The 18446-nt window shown below is 43.3% G+C and overlaps 1 long non-coding RNA gene across 1 annotated transcript in view; it reads right to left on the bottom strand.

Annotated features, from left to right (window-relative positions):
• LOC117520348 overlaps positions 1 to 18446 on the bottom strand; it is a 23372-nt gene extending 4926 nt beyond the window's left edge. Inside the window, exon 1 of the long non-coding RNA XR_004563620.1 lies at positions 18406 to 18446. This is a non-coding gene — a long non-coding RNA (uncharacterized LOC117520348). The remainder of the gene's footprint in view (positions 1 to 18405) is intronic.

The following is an 18446-nucleotide window of genomic DNA, read 5'->3' as shown; positions in this document are numbered from 1 at the left end:
GCCCAGATCAGCAGTGGTAAGGAATAAATATATTCTTTCAAATATGAAAGAAATTTGATATTTTTTGACAGAGTTATGAATTTTTAAAAATTCATTCAATGTTAAAGGATAGGGATTTTTACTGACTTTGACCTTTAACATTGAATTAGTTCTTGCCTATCAGGATATGAATCCTCTATAAAAATTTAATAACGATATATGAAAAATCGTGGGCTCCAGGCTGACTGTTCACAAACAGACAAACAAACACACAGACTGAAATGCAAAGCACAGGTGTATATATGACGTGTCTGGCCACACATTTCTATCTATGCGGCATGAAAATAACCACCTGCGTACAATTTATTTTGATGCTATTTGTCCCTCTTTATATTCTCAATAGTAATCATATTTTTAATTTGTTGTCTTTCAATTTCAGACCACAGCTTCTGCAGCAGTTTTTCAGTTCTTTATTTCCTGTGTGTTGTTGTTTTCTTTTGAAAATAAATTATATTATTTATGTCAATCACATTTTCAAAAGATCTTCATGAACTGTCTTGTATTTTGCCAACTTGTGTTAAAATTCAAACGTTTCAACACAACCATTTATCTTCTTGCAATTTTTATATAGTTTTTTGTTTTCATGCAGCCGGTTGTTCTACCTGTGCGAACAGTGATACATCTGCCTTCTCCTCCTCTCCCATAACAGAGCTGCGTCGTGTACAGGCGACCTGGCTCTGGTCCCCGCCATCTCTTGCTGAATCGATAGCTGAGGCCATCCCGGCCCGGAGCGCAGGGGTCAGCTTCAAAGGCCTCCTGCCTTCGTCCTGCCACCTGGTGTTCTATTTTAAATGAAGGGTGCGTCTACCTTCCACTCGCTCCGCCCTCCTTCACCCCTCCATGAACAGGTTAAGGACACAGAGCCTGTGTGGGCCCTCCCCGTGATCTCCTCTAACATCGTCCCTTGTCGCCCACACGGGGGCGAAAGGGAAAGACGTCAGTATTACTCAGCCCCTACACACATTTGATGAGAAAACCTGCTTATGGTTGAACTTTGGCTTCAACATGATTTTTTTTTCTTTTTATTTTGCCAAGTGGAGTTTTAAATAGGCTTCGGTACCTCAATTACCTGACTAAATAACTATGTGGACAGAAGTGCATGATTATGAATTTATGAAATGCATTTTAAATCATATTTGTTATTTTCTAACAGAGTATAATGAAATAGATGGATGTTTTCCCCACATCTTGGTAAATTAAGTTAACTGCAGTGTAAAACGTTAGATTTTCTCTTTCGCTGATGGTCAAGTAACAAATGGCATGATTATTAAACACACATTTTATCTCCGTAACAGTTCCAAGAATGCATATTAATCAAATAAGATTTTTGAATCTGTTTATTAAGCCTGGCCATTAAAAAAAAACAAAAAAAAAAACCCCACCAAAAACCCAAATACATTAGCAGATCTCAGTATGTCCTCTACTCTTGTGAACAGGGATGAGAAGGAGATAGAGGGAGAGGAAATAAAGGTCTGATGAATTTGGCAAAGCGAGGACGGAGGCTGAGACAGATGGCATGAAGTCTGCAGCGCTCTGGCGTGGCTCGCCTTGGTGCTAAAATCATCCTCTCTCACATTCCAACAAAACCTACCAGGAGGCTGTAGAGTCTGTCACACCACACCGAGGATCCACACGGCTCTCTTTACCCCCACCCCACCCAACACCCCCACCTCCCAATCCACTTTCTCCTCTGCTGGCGCCCCCATTCTTCCTATATGATCCTCCTCACATACGTACATGTTCACACACAGAACATGAAAAGTCATTTGGACCTTTTGTTGAGTTGACGGAGACGAGCGGCGGCAGCGGGGGGTTCCGAAGTGGACAGACACCGTCTGACTGCTCTTGTGGAAGAGGAAGCAATGGCCTTTACTATCACTTCAGTGTTAAAAAAAATCTTACTCTGTAAACACTGGAGTAAATCATGGGATGGAAGATTGTCCAATCCATTCATATCGGGGGAAGAGCTCATAAGAAGCTTTGTGATTAGTTTCACCACAGTCCACATCCGTCTCACTTTGCAACAGAGACACTGGCAAATGTCGCGCAATCCCCATCCAGACGTACGCCACTCAGCCTTACAATCCAAAGTGGACAGCGTGTGTAAGTGCACGGCGATTACATGTGCACAGAACAGAATCAGAGCCGGAATCACATGCCATTTCCATGTGACATCTTCTAGGCTTCTTTCTCAAAATACTGCACCACTGGATCTTCTCTGAATATTTGAAACATGCTTCTTTTTACAGTCTCATTGTGGGTGATACCAAGAACAATCTAATTTATTTCATGCTGTATTCGCTTCACGTCTGCCTTCTGTCTGATGAATGACTTCAGAGATGAGGAGCTGCTGGGAGGAGGTCACAGGAGGCTTCAACGTCGCATTACTCTTAATGATAATAAAAACAACAATCTGTTGTAAACCTCTTAGAAGTGTTTTTTTTCCCCTACCTCTCCATGTGGAACAAATGTTTTCCTCGCTTTTGTTTCGAAGCGATGGTGCATGCTTGAACTAGAGTCTGTGCAATTAAAATGCACACAAAAATATGTTTTTTGTTTTGCTGCCTGATGCAGTGGTTTTCACCTTCTGAGCTGCTCAACATCAGCACATCTTAGGCTGCACAGTGCCAAAAAATTCTTTCCCATCAGTAACATGAAAAATGCACATGGACACCCCGAGTGCAAAAGCAAACAAACAAACATACAAACTTTTGAGAAACTTTTTGAGAAATTTTAGCACATACTCACATTTTTTTTGACGAGGCTTCATTCTCAGTCTGGACTAAAAAGGTTTTAAATGAGTATTTAATTTGATCGTTAAAACCGTCACAGGACAAACTGCAAAAAACTGCCATACGAAGTGGTATGGACAAGTAGAAAACCGCCACATGGCCACAGAATATGCAAAAATTCATTAAACATGTTGGGAAGCATGGAGTGTTTTACTGCAGAGGTACAAGCAAATCTCAGTAAATGTGAAGAGAAAAAGTTTTAAATCTACTGATGAGAAATGCAGAGCCTAACGTGAGCATTTGTCTATGGTGGCGCTGCAACAGTCCAGTAAAGTCCATAAAAGGCAAAGGTTAATTAGCATCTATCCACCCAACAGCTTATTAGCTGTTGGGGGTCACAAATATAACTTGTTTGAGCATCTGATTCTCTGCTCTGCTCCGGATATTATGCATTGCCAAGGTCAGAAGAATAAAAATCAGCTGTATTACTTTGTCACTGTATATAGGCCTCCTGGCCCATATTCTGAATTCTTAGATGAATTTGGTGAGTTCATCTCTAACTTGTCAACTAGTGCAGATAATTTTCTGATCATTGTTGACTTTAATGTTCATAAAAATAAGACTTCTGATTCTCTCTCCAACTCATTTATGAAAATTGTGGCTGCATTAGGATTTCGGCAATGCATTTGGGGACTTGACACACATTAGTGGAAATACCCTGGATTTGGTTCTTGCACGTGGTATTGCTGTCACGAATATTGAAATCATGTCTTTTACATCAGTGGTCTCTGATCACTCACTTATTAAGTTCATAGTTTCGCTGCTGTGTTTAGTGGAACAACAACCTTATATATCACTATGGCGATGCATCAACTAAGACTGAACTCAGCTAAGACTGAACTCGAAGTTAGAACTTACTTGTGTGAAGCGCCTTCAGGCAACTCTTTTGTGATTTGGTGCTATATACATGTAAATTAAAATAAATTGAAAATTGAAATTGAACAGTATGTTTGTAGAGTTTTTTTAACCAACAAAGTAGTGAAGTCTGTCTTCAAAGTCAGGTTTGAAAATTTAGATAATTTTGAAAGTATAGATGAGTCATTTGAATTTGATGGTGCCCAAATTTATTTGAACCAACTATGTAATGGATTGGTTGGTAAGAGAACCACAGTCCATTTTACCATTCACATTGGTGAATAGTTCAAAGAGCCATATTTCCACCCAATTAACTCACACAGAGACAACAGTAAATGGACTGCATTTATATAGCACTTTTCCATCTGCATCAGATGCTCAAAGCGCTTTACAAAATAATGCCTCACATTCACCCCGATGTGAGGGTGCCTGCCATACAAGGCACTCACTACACACCGGGAGCAATGGGGGATTAAAGACCTTGCTTAAGGGCCGTTAGTGATTTTCCAGTCAGGCTGGGATTTGAACTGAGGATCTTCTGGTCTCAAGCCCAATGCATTAACCACTAGACCATCACCTCCCCCAACAGTCTGTTCAACAGTCTGTTCAATAATAGAGTTTGTGTGGAAACAGACCAGTAAGATGGTTGAGGACAGAGGTGGACAGTCAATGCATGGGAAGACAGTTCAATAGCTATCAATGTCCATGAGGGGAACAGCAAACAGAGTTCAGAGGAACAGGCAGAGGGTCACAACACAGTTATCAATCATAGCAGGTTGATAAATCTTGAAATGGCAGGCTAGGCTTGAGAAACACAGCATGGTCTAGCAACTAGAAGTAAAACACGGAGAAGGAATGAGAGAAGGCAGGCTTGTAAGCAAGACAATCTGGCACTGGACTGAAAATGTGTGACCAGCTATATAGTAGTTGACTCAGTCAATGGGGAAATGAGTATGCACGTAAATTCACAAACCTGATTTCCCATGGACAGGAAGCAAAGCCAAATGAAATAAACAAGGAGCAGACATGTCAGACTCAGGAAAAGAGCAACACAACATCCAAATATTCATGATTGTAAGTCTATCCGCAACTTTGCGGCAGTAACTAGTGGTCAGTGATGTATTTCGCTCATCAAGTTAGCAGGTGCATTTCTGGAAAACATCTTACTTGGCATTTCTCGCCATGTGACGTGCATCCCGGTGGCCAGCAGACAGAGTGATATGAATGCTGCTACATCCAATAATGAAGCTTTTGAGCTTTCATTTGAAAGTGATGGCTTGGATTTACATAGGTGAGAGAGGAGGTGACACACTTCATGCCAAAACTATAGTAATGGTAAGTGCCACACTGGCAGAACCATTTATGAACATTAATACACATATATGCAATTTATTCTTGCAACACAGAAGGTATGTAGTGCATGAGTGAACGTGGTGTGTGTGTGTGTGTGTGTGTGTGTGTGTGTGTGTGTGAGAGACCCCCATCCGCTCTTCCCGATCAGCCTTCAACATCCGACTCAAAGCTAACCGACAACTTCTATCAGGAAGGGCTGACCACCAAAACAACATGAAGACAGACAAGAAGCAACGACAAGTGGTGAAGGCAATAACTGTGAAGTGAGACACCGAGGAGACAGGGCCTCAACCATACAACCTACCAGGACAAACAACCACACATGAACAAACAGTGACAGCAACAGTCTGTTGTCTAATTAGTGAGCATCCATACCCTAATCTAACACAGCAGAGTGTTAATCCCCTTGAAAGCACCCAAAACCGAATTGTGGTGACGGCCACAACCATCCACACACAGAGACCCAGATCACAGCTAAATATCCGATCATTACTGTGGCTGGTGTGTTGGGCCAAGACTAAAGTACAGAACCTTACCATATGACATGGACCACTCCGGCGCGTCAAAGCCATATGGCCAGCTGCGAGCAATGGTGGTAACAGGCCCAGAACGTGGGCTCCAGGAGAAACTAGGACAAAAGGGCAGCGGAAGGGTACAGGGGCCAGGAAGGGCAGCCCCCAGAGCCACCGGGGCAGATGACGAACCAACAGGGGAGCGGCTCGGCAGTGCCAGAACGCACCCCCTTCACCACCACCCCACCCCCCCACGGAGGCACGGGGAGCAGCCCCATACCCAAGGGAAGCACACAGGGTGCCGCCAGAGCCCACCAATAGGGGGGACACCAGAACCACCCCCGAATGCGGGAGTGAGCAGCGGCAAGGACGGGGGGCAAAGGAGTCATGGTAACTGAATCTAAAACATGGGCAGGGACCACCGAGCCATACCAGGGCGGGGCCTGGCCCTCAGACAAGAGGTGAGGCCCAACCTCCGGGGCCAGGAAGCCCGAGGTCCCCACGACACCCAAGTCCCCCAATGCAGCCAGCAGGACCCCTCCAAACTTCCCCCCCAGCCCCAAACCCACCCCACACCCCGGGCCCCACACCAAAGCCCAAGACCAGGAGACTGCCCGAACAAGAGCCCCCCAGCCAATCCCCGCGCCCCACCCCCCCAATGGCCTGCGGGACCCTGGCAGAACCAGCCAGGCAGACCCCTATCCCAGAGCTCCAGGCATCCACAGCCATTCAGGGCCAACCCCACATGCCACACTCATCCTACCTACCAACCCCACCATAGTTGTTATAATTAATTTCCCTTGCTGTGTGCAAACCCCCTAAGTGAGCAAAGATAAAGTGTTTGCATTAAAAGCAGGGCAGGAGACGGCAGGTGGCAGACTGCCATGGGAAGCCACGGCACACTGCTGCACCACAGCCTGCCCTGCTAACCCACCACCGTCTAGTGACCCCAACTCTAAATTAGTGAAGGTGTTTACGAAATGTGTAGAACGAAAGTGTGTGCATTAAAATTGCAGGGCAGGAGTGGCGGATGGAGATCACAGTGGAAGGCTGCAGCGCACAGCTGCGCCACAGACTGCCCTGCAAACCCACCCCCAACACCTGACTGCAAAACTCTATGAACCCTATAATGTGTTACTGACAACCCAATATGATGTGTGTGCAGGTACTAACCTGGTGAAGTGCATTAAAAGGGTGTGACATGTGAGGCCCAACCCCAAGCAGGAGGCGGAAGGAGAGGTGCGGCACAGGGAGCGGCCATGCCAAAACTCGTAATTTTTTGAGAGTCTTTTGGATTTTGGGTCCAACTTGTGCTGACTCTGCTATCTGTGCTGCCGCCGTGAATGTGCATGTGGAATGTCTCCACTATGCTGTTTTTAGAGGCTGCCTGAATATGCAGATTTTATTTCTTACATTGGAAAAAGTCGGAATATGTTATGTTCAGGAGATAATAGACTTTCTATCTAATGTACCAAAACTGTGAGAGAACTTTGTGAAGAGCTGAATTGGAGCTACTGTGGGACATTGTTCTCCGCCTGGTGATTGCGCGCCATCTGTGGGTGATGACCTATTTGATGGAGTGGACCTGGACATTATTCTCTAGCTGGTGATTGCGCGTGATCCGTGTGTGACGACTTCTTTAATGATGTAGACTTTACATATTTAAGGCCCTGTCCCACTGGGGAGAAGATCAATTGCGCATGAATTGAGTACAGAAATTACGGGCGTTCATTGTCATCCTCAACAAAAAATGGCCAAAAATGACAAATGTCCCAGTATGAATTACGGATATATTAATAATATATAGCGAATATATGATGAACACTCACAGTTTAGATATGCATGTAGTAAGGAAACTGATCCGACACATTGAGATTATCACGGCAGTATTACGGGTGTATTATGAATGCATCGTGCACGTGTTGCGCGTGCATGGCATCTGCATTGCAGTCATAAAATAAGCTCACTCGGGCCGTCTGCATCACTATTCACACCAGTACAGGCTCTGGAGTATTTGCTGGACTTGGACAAGTTGATCACAGAGTTAATGTTCATTTTGTCATGCGAGGGTTAACTGTTCATGAGTTTGGGGAGCGGGAGGGGGGAAGCCACTAGGGGTGTAAGACAGTGTTTTTTTTTGTTTTTTTTTTGAGAGTGTCACAGAAAACAGACTCCAGTGTGAGTTGTGGCTAAACAGCAACTCTTCCTTTTGTTGGTGTTAAATAAAAGTCCTGGAGGAGACACGATTGCAGCAGCTACGTCTTTGTGGATTTACACAGCCGGACCGGCACTGACTGGCAGGTATGTCGCTTTCTGCCACATACGAGGGCTGTCCGTAAAGTATAGGTCCTTTTTATTTTTTTCAAAAACTACATGGATTTCATTCATATGTTTTTACGTCAGACATGCTTGCACCCTCATGCGCATGCGTGAGTTTTTCCATGCCTGTCGGTGACGTCATTCGCCTGTGAGCACTCCTTGTGGGAGGAGTCGTCCAGCCCCTCGTCGGAATTCCTTTGTCTGAGAAGTTGCTGAGAGACTGGCGCTTTGTTTGATCAAAATTTTTTCTAAACTTGTGAGACACATCGAAGTGGACACGGTTCGAAAAATTAAGGTGGTTTTCAGTGAAAATTTTAACAGCTGATGAGAGATTTTGAGGTGATTCTGTCGCTTTAAGGACTTTTCACGGTGCGAGACGTCGCGCTGCGCTCTGAGGCAGCGTCATCAGCCTGTTTCAAGCTTAAAACCTCCACATTTCAGGCTCTATTGATCCAGGACGTCGTGAGAGAACAGAGAAGTTTCAGAAGAAGTCGGTTTCAGCATTTTATCCGGATATTCCACTGTTAAAGGAGATTTTTTTAATGAAAGACGTGCGGACGGGTCCGCGCGTCGGGACGCAGCCGACGCCCGCGCGGCGGCACAGGAAAAACACCTCCGTGTTGATAACCATTTGTAAAATCCAGTTGGCTTTGATGGCTTTCAGTGGAGTGAGTATATGAGAAATTGTTTAACAGCAGGACATGTTCCAACTTGTCCTTAAGGCTTTCAACAGAGGTGTTTTTCCTGTGGCGGAGCGTCGCGGCGGCTGCGAGCCGACCCTCTTTCATTAAAAAAATCTCCTTTAACAGTGGAATATCCGGATAAAATGCTGAAACCGACTTCTTCTGAAACTTCTCTGTTCTCTCACGACGTCCTGATCAATAGAGCCTGAAATGTGGAGGTTTTAAGCTTGAAACAGGCTGATGACGCCGCCTGAGAGCGCTGCGCGACGTCTCGCACCGTGAAAAGTCCTTAAAGCGACAGTATCACCTCAAAATCTCTCATCAGCTGTTAAAAGGTTTCACTGAAGACCAGCTTAATTTTTCGAACCGTGTCCACTTCGATGTGTCTCACAGGTTTAGAAAAAATTTTGATCAAACAAAGCGCCAGTCTCTCAGCAACTTCTCAGACAAAGGAATTCCGACGAGGGGCTGGACGACTCCTCCCACAAGGAGTGCTCACAGGCGAATGACGTCACCGACAGGCTGGAAAAACTCACGCATGTGCACGAGGGTTCAAGCATGTCTGACGTAAAAACATATGAATGAAATCCATATAGTTTTTGAAAAAAATAAAAAGGACCTATACTTTACGGACAGACCTCGTATAGTACTTTGGGTTTACGTGACATGTTTGTTATGCATTGACAGATTGTCCGCAAATCAGCTGCAAAGCAGATGTAATAAAAACGCTTTATTCGTGGCCAATTTGTATGCATTAGCTACAACATATTTTAGTTTGTGATGTGGACATGATGGGCACGATATATATCTGTTTTACACACTGTCCCAGTCCACTGCCAAGTCGCAAATCCCTGTCAGTTGTGGATATCAGCGGTTAACAGCAGATATACAGCGCATAGAGTGAGTATGTATTGTGTATGAATTGAGAATATATGGAGTATGTGAGGCAGATGTTATCCGCATCTAGATTTTTGAATGGCTCAAAAATCCTGGCTGCAGACATGCGTGCCTCTGCGGATGATCACGGGTATGTTCGGATGACGGCTGACTCATACAGGCATGTTACACGGATTTTGCGGATGTTTGGCAAATATGGGTCAATTTTGTGCACAAGCCATATGCAAATCCTCCTAAACGTCAGTGGGACAGGGCCCTAATCTCGGAAATCATTCAACAGTCATTCTACATTCTCCAGTGTTTTTCGGGCTGCCTGACCACACAAATGTATTTGTTAGGTTTTGCACATTGTGCACAAAGCTGAGCGACTCGCACGGACTGTTTTTAACAGGCTGCGTTCATGATGGACGTGCACACGCATGAAGTGTTCTCGCAGTGGAGAGTGGCTGCTGCTTTTACAAAAAATTTAAATTAACAGTTATTTAAAAACGTATCATCATAACACGACATCACACTTATGTAAACTTTGCAATTAATCTTTGGCTCTGTTCTTAACGTTAGTAGCTACATTCCATTCAAGCGCACACTGGGGCATTTCCTCAAAGCTACGTAAAAGCTGGTGGAAACACTTGGATAAATGAGTTACTCACAAGTACTTTGTTTTTGGCAATCTCTGTAGCTGTTTGTTGTGAATGCTGTATACTTTGAGACCGGTCATGAAAGTGGCACAAGTAATCCTGGTGTATCATCGGAAGGTCACTATCAGCCTAAATCTAAGCTGTTATGATTTCAGTGTGACATGTTCTTAATATGGAGCTGGATACTATGTGGAGGGCGACAGAAAAGAGAAAAACTGGACAAAGTGTTGGAAATTATGGACAATGCCAGTTACCCTCTGCACCAGAGGTGGGGAGTAAGTCATCATCAAGTCACTCTCAAGTCATGAATCAGCAAGTCCCAAGTCAAGTCTAAAGTCATAATGACCACCAGGTTTCTGACAGCTGACTTTAGAATTGACTTCGGACTTGCAGATTGATGACTTGGGAATGACTTGACAGTGACTTAAGGTGCACTGACATGTGCATGATTTTGATTCATGCACTTGCACGCACATCGTCGTGGTGATCCCACCTGCTGTGTTCAAAGCTGCTTTGTTCCACCACCTGCCACGCGTTCTAAGCTGGATGCTATATAAAATAATTATTTTGTAGCGGATTAATCATTTTCTCTGCAAGTTGTCTGTTGTAAATGGCTTTAATTGCTTCCTGAATCACAGAGGCCCACTCCAGAAGCGCCATTCACGTGCATGCTGAATGAGCTGGAGAACGCATTTGGAGCTGTCTAAAAAGGTAATTATTTGTCATGTTTACATTGTCATGGCTTGGTAAAACAGTTTCATTTTCTTTCCTTCTTGTCTGCAGCTGTTAAAGTATGTTCATGACAGATTTAACATCTCGTTATAATCGTTCAGACGAGCTGCGCTCTGATGCGATCCGCTGACGCAACCACTCACTCTGATCACTTCTTCTATTACTCTACTTCATGAGCTGCACATTGTGTTGGCGAGCAGATCGCGCCACATAGCACAACATTTATGCGTGAAAGATTTTTTTGAACATTTCAAAATTCTCTTTGCACAATTGCACACACTGGTGCCCCTCTCACATTCAGTCTGCACCTTTTAAAGACGAATTTACTCTCCTGCATGACACAGGTCGTGCAAATGTGTGACTCAAAGTCATGCACGTGTCAATGCACCTTTAGTCCCACCTCTGCTCTGCACACCGTAATCAACAACCAGAGGAGCCTCTTCAGCCACAGACTGCTCCTTCCCAAGTGCAGGACCGACAGACTGAAAAACTCATTTCTCCCTCAGGCCATCATACTGTACAACTCCTCACTTGGGGAGGAGGATTAACAGGAAGACAGTGGACAGGAAGGAGAGGAAGGAGCCAGTAAACCAGTAGTGATTCTATGTCTGGTATTTATATTTATGTATGTATATTTATATTTGCAAACTGTTTTCTTTTTTACTTTCACTTTTGATACTCTGTCTGCCTCTTACCCTGTGTGTTGCTATACAATACTGCTGGAACCTCAATTTCATTGAGGGAGTCTTCCCAAGGGATCAATAAAGTTCTATCTAATCTAATCTAATCTAATCTGTTGTATCATAAATGTGGAGTTTCCCAAAGAAGTTTGGCATGCCCAGAACACATTTGGTTTACATTCAATATTCAATTTACTTATAGTACAGAAAGTATTAAAAATACACATGGACAATTTTAATAATCTAATTAATGCATTTACTCTACAATGACCTCCTGCTCCTCCATCTTCTTGAGGTGATAGTTGATGGTTTAGCATGATGTGTTGAGTTTGTTTATTAGATTAGTGTATAACAGCAAAAATAAATAAATAAATAAATAAATAAAAAATAAAAAAGTATGATTTTGCAGTTTACAAACTTTTTTCTGTTAAACTTTATACAAAAAAAAAAGTATTGTAGAGACATATTAGCTTCCACTAAATTTAGTGGAAGCTTAATAATATTGTACAATTGGTACAAATGGTACAAATATTATACAAAAATGGTAACGGATTTCTCCACGTAATGTGGAGTTGCATCAGGAAGGGCATCCGGCGTAAAACCTGTGCCAATTCAACATGCAGATCCACCTTGGATTTGCTGTGGTGACCCTGAGTGCAAACAAGGGAGCAGCCGAAGAGACATACAATATAAATGGTAGCCGAAATGTTAATCCTCTACCAAAAAAGTTATCTTAGCTAATTAACTATTCGCCGATTATCTGAACTGTAATCACCACTGCTTGTAATCTAGGCCATGCCTGTTCAAATTAGGATTCTTTATTTGCATTGCAGCTTTCATACAAGAAATGCAGCTCAAGTTTCTTTACATCAACATTAATTAGCCAATATTCATATACAAAAAGCTTCTTTTTGACAGGCTTGCTTTGCATCACTTTTCGTATTCCTCCTGGAGTACAAACCTCCCATCAGGTGGAAATGTTTCATCAGAGCGTGCGCCATAACTCTTTTCTCTAAAACCTGTTTCATACACGAGACACAAGCTGAACATGTGTCTGACCCATCCAGATCTGAATGTACAAACGTTTTTTACATCTGTCTGTGGTCTGTAAACTGCATTTCTACTCACATAAATCATATATTTGCACAGTCATTTCTACATGGATACCTAAGAGAGACATATTAAAATATGCATAATACAGTTACTGCAAGAACTGCATTGTAAAAAAGAATAAAAACAGGACTGTCAAGAGGATTAAATTCACGGAATATTTTGCATGTCTATCCAGGATGTATCCTGCCTCTCGTCCAATGACTTCCGGGATAGCCCCCCACCCCCACCCATTGATCCTTGATTGGAGTAAGTGGGTACAGAAAATGAATGAGTGAATGAATGCTGTATAATAATACTAATAATGTTAATAAGGGTGTGACAGACATTTATTTGTGGAGCATGGAGGTGAGTCTCCTGCCAAGGAGAGGTGGAATGTGTGATTTTACATTATGAAATTAATGATATCACTCACACATGTTGTGCACAGTATGATCAGATGTGAGTTCACACATCCAAAATGTTCACTGCTTTGGAACAGTTTGTGCTGTAGAAGCATATTAAGCCACAGTCTCCAGCAAAAATCAACAATTATAATACAGTTAAATTCATACATTGTGGAGGGTTTGCATGAAACATGCTGAGTAAATTTTACATGGTAAAAGCTGATATCTCTTTAAGATAAATCACAAAGGCAAGATCGGCTCAATTTTTGTTGGCTAAGACGTTTTGTTCTCACTCATTTTAAAGTTGAAATCTTGACAAGCAAAATATGCTAGTTGTGCATGACTCTCTCCCAGTTCACACAGCAGGAAATGTGAATTCAAATAGTAAAGTAAAACCAGAAAGTAACTCACTTGAACTCACATCTAGGCTGTGAGGTCCAAATTACATCCTTAATAAGCTCTTCTCAGAATCCATTTTTATTGACTGCCCATCCGCATTAAATATGACATGTGATCAAATCCAATCTGTGTGTCTGTGTTGACATGCTTTAATCCGTATTGGCTGCTATAAGCTATGCTTATGTAAATTTGTCCTCTGCATTAAACCATCCTAATTAGGACACAATCCACTAGAGTCCAGCACCTGGGATGTGTTGCGAGTGATGTAAAAGTCACTTTGGAATGCTACGTATTTTAGCTGTCAGACCATTCAGACTGAGATACATCGGTTGCAATCTGATAGCAATCATTATTGAAAGCCCCTACTGTATGTGGCTTGAGTCAGACTTGGAAGAAGAAAAAAAAAAAAATCATATTCCATGTAAGAAAAAAAAAATCTAAATACCAATCTGGATGTGCTAAAATCAAATTTGGGATAAAAATCTGGAATATACTCTAGGGCTGCCAAAGAGAGTTGCTTGATGCATTCAAGCAAAACTCAACATGAGACACACCCAGGTCTGACACACGTCAAGAGGCAGGTTGTTAAAGCTCACCTGAGCCTTTATTGATCCTTTCAGGTCTGCAGCTGACATGGTTTTGATTCATATCACCATTGCTAAATAGAGAAAGAAGACACGGCAAGACTGGGCACATGCACTGGTTCTGCCCGTACCCACATCCACCACACTTTGGAACCGGCTAATGGACTGCAACTGCCTAGGCAGACAACCGAATCATCCCCAGCTCTAAAAAAAAATCTTTCTGCTGCAGCCAGCTGAAAGGTGGGCATTCCTTTGGGATCCTCATCGCTGAAGCTCCTGTGTGCTGGATCATGCACAGAAATGAGGTCGTGGTCAAATGGTTAAAGTGGTAGGTTTGAGACCAGACTTTACCAGAGAGGAAAATCACTGTAAGGGCCCTTGGGTCATTAATCCCCAAGTTTCTCCTGGTGTGCAGTCGAGCTGCCTTGCATGTGTGTGAATGGGTGAATGTGAGGGATCATTGTAAAACACTTTGTCTGTTTCACGTGGAAAAGCACAACAGAATTGGCTTAGCGTACGACCTCTCACCAAGCAAGTAAGGCTAGTATCCTTCTGGGTTGCGACAGCCTGCGGAAATTTGCGCAGTTATTCTGAGGACAGAGGTGGATTTAATTTTAATGATCCTGGTCGGCACACATCCGCTGTTCACGCCAGGGAGTGGACTGGACACGTCCTGTCTGGCAATGGACAACCTGCACAAACTGGATTTATTGTTATTTATTTATTTATTTATTAGTCTGAGGACAGAGGTGGATTTAAGTTTAATGCTCCTGGTTGGCGCACACCTGACATCCACACATGGACACCATGATGGACATCATGTGTGTGTTGAACAACCCAGTCTTACGACATGTTGTGATTCAGCAGCACAAAATATACATTAATCTATTGGTTCGTCATATTGTCACTAAAAGTGAAAAACTTTCGTCATGGGAGCACAAATTTATTCTAATTCATTCCGTGACAAGTGCAAGTAATTAACAGTGCAGTGGGGGGAAGGGGGGTCAGGGGTGGTTTTGGTTAGGGTTAGGGGAAGGTGGTCAAGGTTAGGGTTGGGGGTAGGAGTAGGGTTAATAATTGTGATAATTGTTAATAATTGTGAGTTTAAAAAAAATAATTTGAATCATTTCGTGTTTCGTGTTTTGTATTTTAGTTTTTAACAGAGCACTTCCAGAGGATCACAGAGCCCATGCATGATGGACTTTCGTGTGCACGCTGTGTGCCGTGTCATTGTCCCTCACATATGTATGTGTGGATTGCTTGAGATTTGTGGTCGTATTTTTGCTGCCACCCCGGACGGCACTCAGTTGACAGTCGGCCACCATGCACACACGTCTGGTGGACCAATTCAGTGAGATTTCATATGAGAACATTTTCGCCTTTTGCCTGTTTTTGCGTGATTTTTGTGTCTCCGCCTCCTCTGCACCAGTCGTGCGTCAGTGAGATACGTCTCATCTGAGTTTCCCAAGTGTTCAGTTGACATAAAGTCATTTCTGCAGTATTCAGAATCCTTCAAAGAGACCTGAAATAAGTGAATGTCTCGAAAGTTAAACTCTTTTGTCACATATAGATACACTTCTGATGGCTGAGTGCAGGAAATAATTTAAAGCTCGGATCTTAGACATGATCCAGAACAACTGCAACCCCTGAAACAGTGCTTCTTTGCTCAACTTCTTACATGCTGCAATTAGGGTTTCCACAGATTCCGCAAAGATTACAGCATCATCCACAAAGTCAAGGTCAATAAACCTTTCTTGCAAACAAAAGTAAGTTATATATATATATATATATATATATATATATATATATATATATATATATATATATATATATATATATATATATAAGAGTACAGGCAAACATAATTGCGCCATAACATGCTGCACTCATGAAATTTGTGTTTCTGATCTCATTTATTCAGATGTTGAATTTATCCCATTAGTGCCACATAATAATAGGAAAAAAAAAAAAATCCCTATTCCTTTTTGTGACCAGATGCCGTAGCACTGGAAGAACTGATCTTTGCTTGGAATCAATTTTTGATCATTATTAGGAAATTAGTGTCTTTCCACAAACAGTACACAACTCTCAAGTAAAATTTTCATTTTGTACACAGGTGATCAAAATCAGTGCGTGCTTACATGTCAGCATCCACTCTGATGTTTGTCAGGGTTATATACAAGCATCTGACATTTACTGAACTGTTCAGCAGTGACTCTTCCACCCTGGCTGTCCTTCCTCAGTGGCAGGGCAGCGTGGCCTCAGCGTGCCTTGTTGGCACTGCAGCTGTCACCCACAGGATGGGAAGGCGGCAGGCTCGATGGCTTGGCGCTGTGGCTTGGCGCTGTGGCTTCTGGCAGCATCGCTCCCTTCCTGGCCTGGTGAAAGGGCAGGAACGAGGAGCCCAGTGTCTCGGAGCATTGATGGAGAGCCAGCGCTCCATTAGCCCCTGTCAAAGCTAAAGGTCAGCTCAGCCCGGTGGATGGGTCCTATGGAGCGAGTCGCTCTCACACCCACAGAGCTCGTCCTCATCTTTGTGGCCATTCCGCTTGCTCTCACTGATCCTGCCTCCCTGATGGGTTGATGCATCCTGCAGGGCCAAACTTGCTGAAAATTTCTGTTATTTTGTTTGATGTCAGCCACATTATGATACTACTATCTGCAGGCAAATGAAAGGAACCTTCCTTCTAATTTTCTCCAACAGAAATTGCTTAATCAACGAGGAGCTCCTGATTTGCAATGATGATCACACAGCAACAAAATTGCATCAAACTGCGCTGGTTGAGAGATGCCGCGCCACATTGTGCTTATCACCGAGTGGCAACAACTGCCTGGGTGTGTTTTACATTAATGCAGCCTGGCTGCGAAAGAGGATAATTGTGGTGCTAAATGCTGCGGAGACTGACAGGACCCATTTCTTGACTTGTTAGGGGCAGCAGTGATAGGGAGGGTCATGTTGGAGTCTGCACACATGGGCAGATGAGCTTATTTGCACATGTGGGCACGTAAAACCAACACACTATAGGCACACAAAATCAGCCCGACTCCTCATAGAGATGATTGTGTCAGGTTGTGTTTTTTTTCCTCCAGCCAGGGAGACCTCATCCTGGGAAATTGAGCAATTTCTGATTGAAAACAGTGCCGGTAATTAGAGCACTCACTATTTGTAACCACTTGGCTTTGCATTAGTATGCAAAGCTGGCAGCCAGCTTATCTTGGGGAAAACGTTTGTTTCCTTAATTGCCCTCTTAGGACAAAGTGAAGGGGGTGGGTGGGTGTGGAGGAAAGAGAGTGAAAACGTTAGCGTGCTGCACTGAGAATGGAGCCGGGTGCGTGGAAGGGATGTGACTCCCTGAACACAGGGTTAAACTTCACTAATGGGCTGTGTGGAAACACATGGGCACCCGAACAGGCGCAGAGGAACGTGCGTGGGCACGCCCACACACGGGCTGGCAACAACAAGGATGGGCGCGCACGTTCAAGAAAGCAAATGACTGGACTAAAGTAGACTCTACTGAGATTTGGAATCATCTCTTGATAAGTTCTTCAGAAGAGCCTTTATTTTCATCGTACATATGCACATGCAATGAAGTTTGTCCTCTACATTTAACCCATCCTAATCAGTTAGACACTAGAGGTGGGTGATACCAGGAATTTTGGTATTGATCTGATACCAAGTAAATACAGGCCCAGTATCATTGATATTGATAATGATACTTTTTCCATATATAAGCTTCATAGATCCAAAGGATCCAAAAGACCTAGGATAGAATTTCGCCAAACATTGTACGTGACAACAAAATACTTTATTATCACAATCAACATTTTTGTTTAAAAAAAATATCACTCAACACAACTTAAAACAAATCTCCTGAGGTAGAGGGCTGACAAACCACAATACAAGGGTGCGCTGCTCCGTGTTGTGTGACACAGTGCAGCGCTGCTCAGACAGACAGAGAGTAGACTTTGATGAATCTGTGTGCGCAGCAATCAGTGCGTGCGGGAGAGAAAAAAGCTTGAGTATCGATCTTTTTACAAGAGGATTGTTCAATATCAATACCAGCGTTGGTATTGATATTATCGATATTAGGATAGATCCGCTGACCTCTATTAGACACAATCCAACCACTATAGGAGCAGTGGGCAGCCACAGTCTGGTGCCCAGGGTCCAACCCCAGATGTAGAGACGCTGCCTTGGTCAAGCAGACTGGGTTGGTTTCGATTGTGGGAGGAAACCCACGCAGACACGGTTGAGAACATGCAAATTCCACACAGAAAGGGCAGGATCGATCCCACAAACTTCTTGCTGTGAGGCACCAGTGCTAACCATTAAGCCACCATGCCGCCCTATCACTTTCCTGGTGTTACATATTCATCAGCGGTGAGAAATTTGAAATCTAAGAATGCATAAACCTGACCATCCAACTCTCTCTCTCTCTCTCTCTCTCTCTCTCTCTCTCTCTCTCT

Source organism: Thalassophryne amazonica, chromosome 11 (genome assembly GCF_902500255.1).
Source record: "Thalassophryne amazonica chromosome 11, fThaAma1.1, whole genome shotgun sequence".
NCBI classification, from domain to species: Eukaryota; Metazoa; Chordata; class Actinopteri; order Batrachoidiformes; family Batrachoididae; genus Thalassophryne; species Thalassophryne amazonica.
Note: the sequence above shows the minus strand (reverse complement) of the source record. Positions and strands in the feature narration are given on the sequence as shown.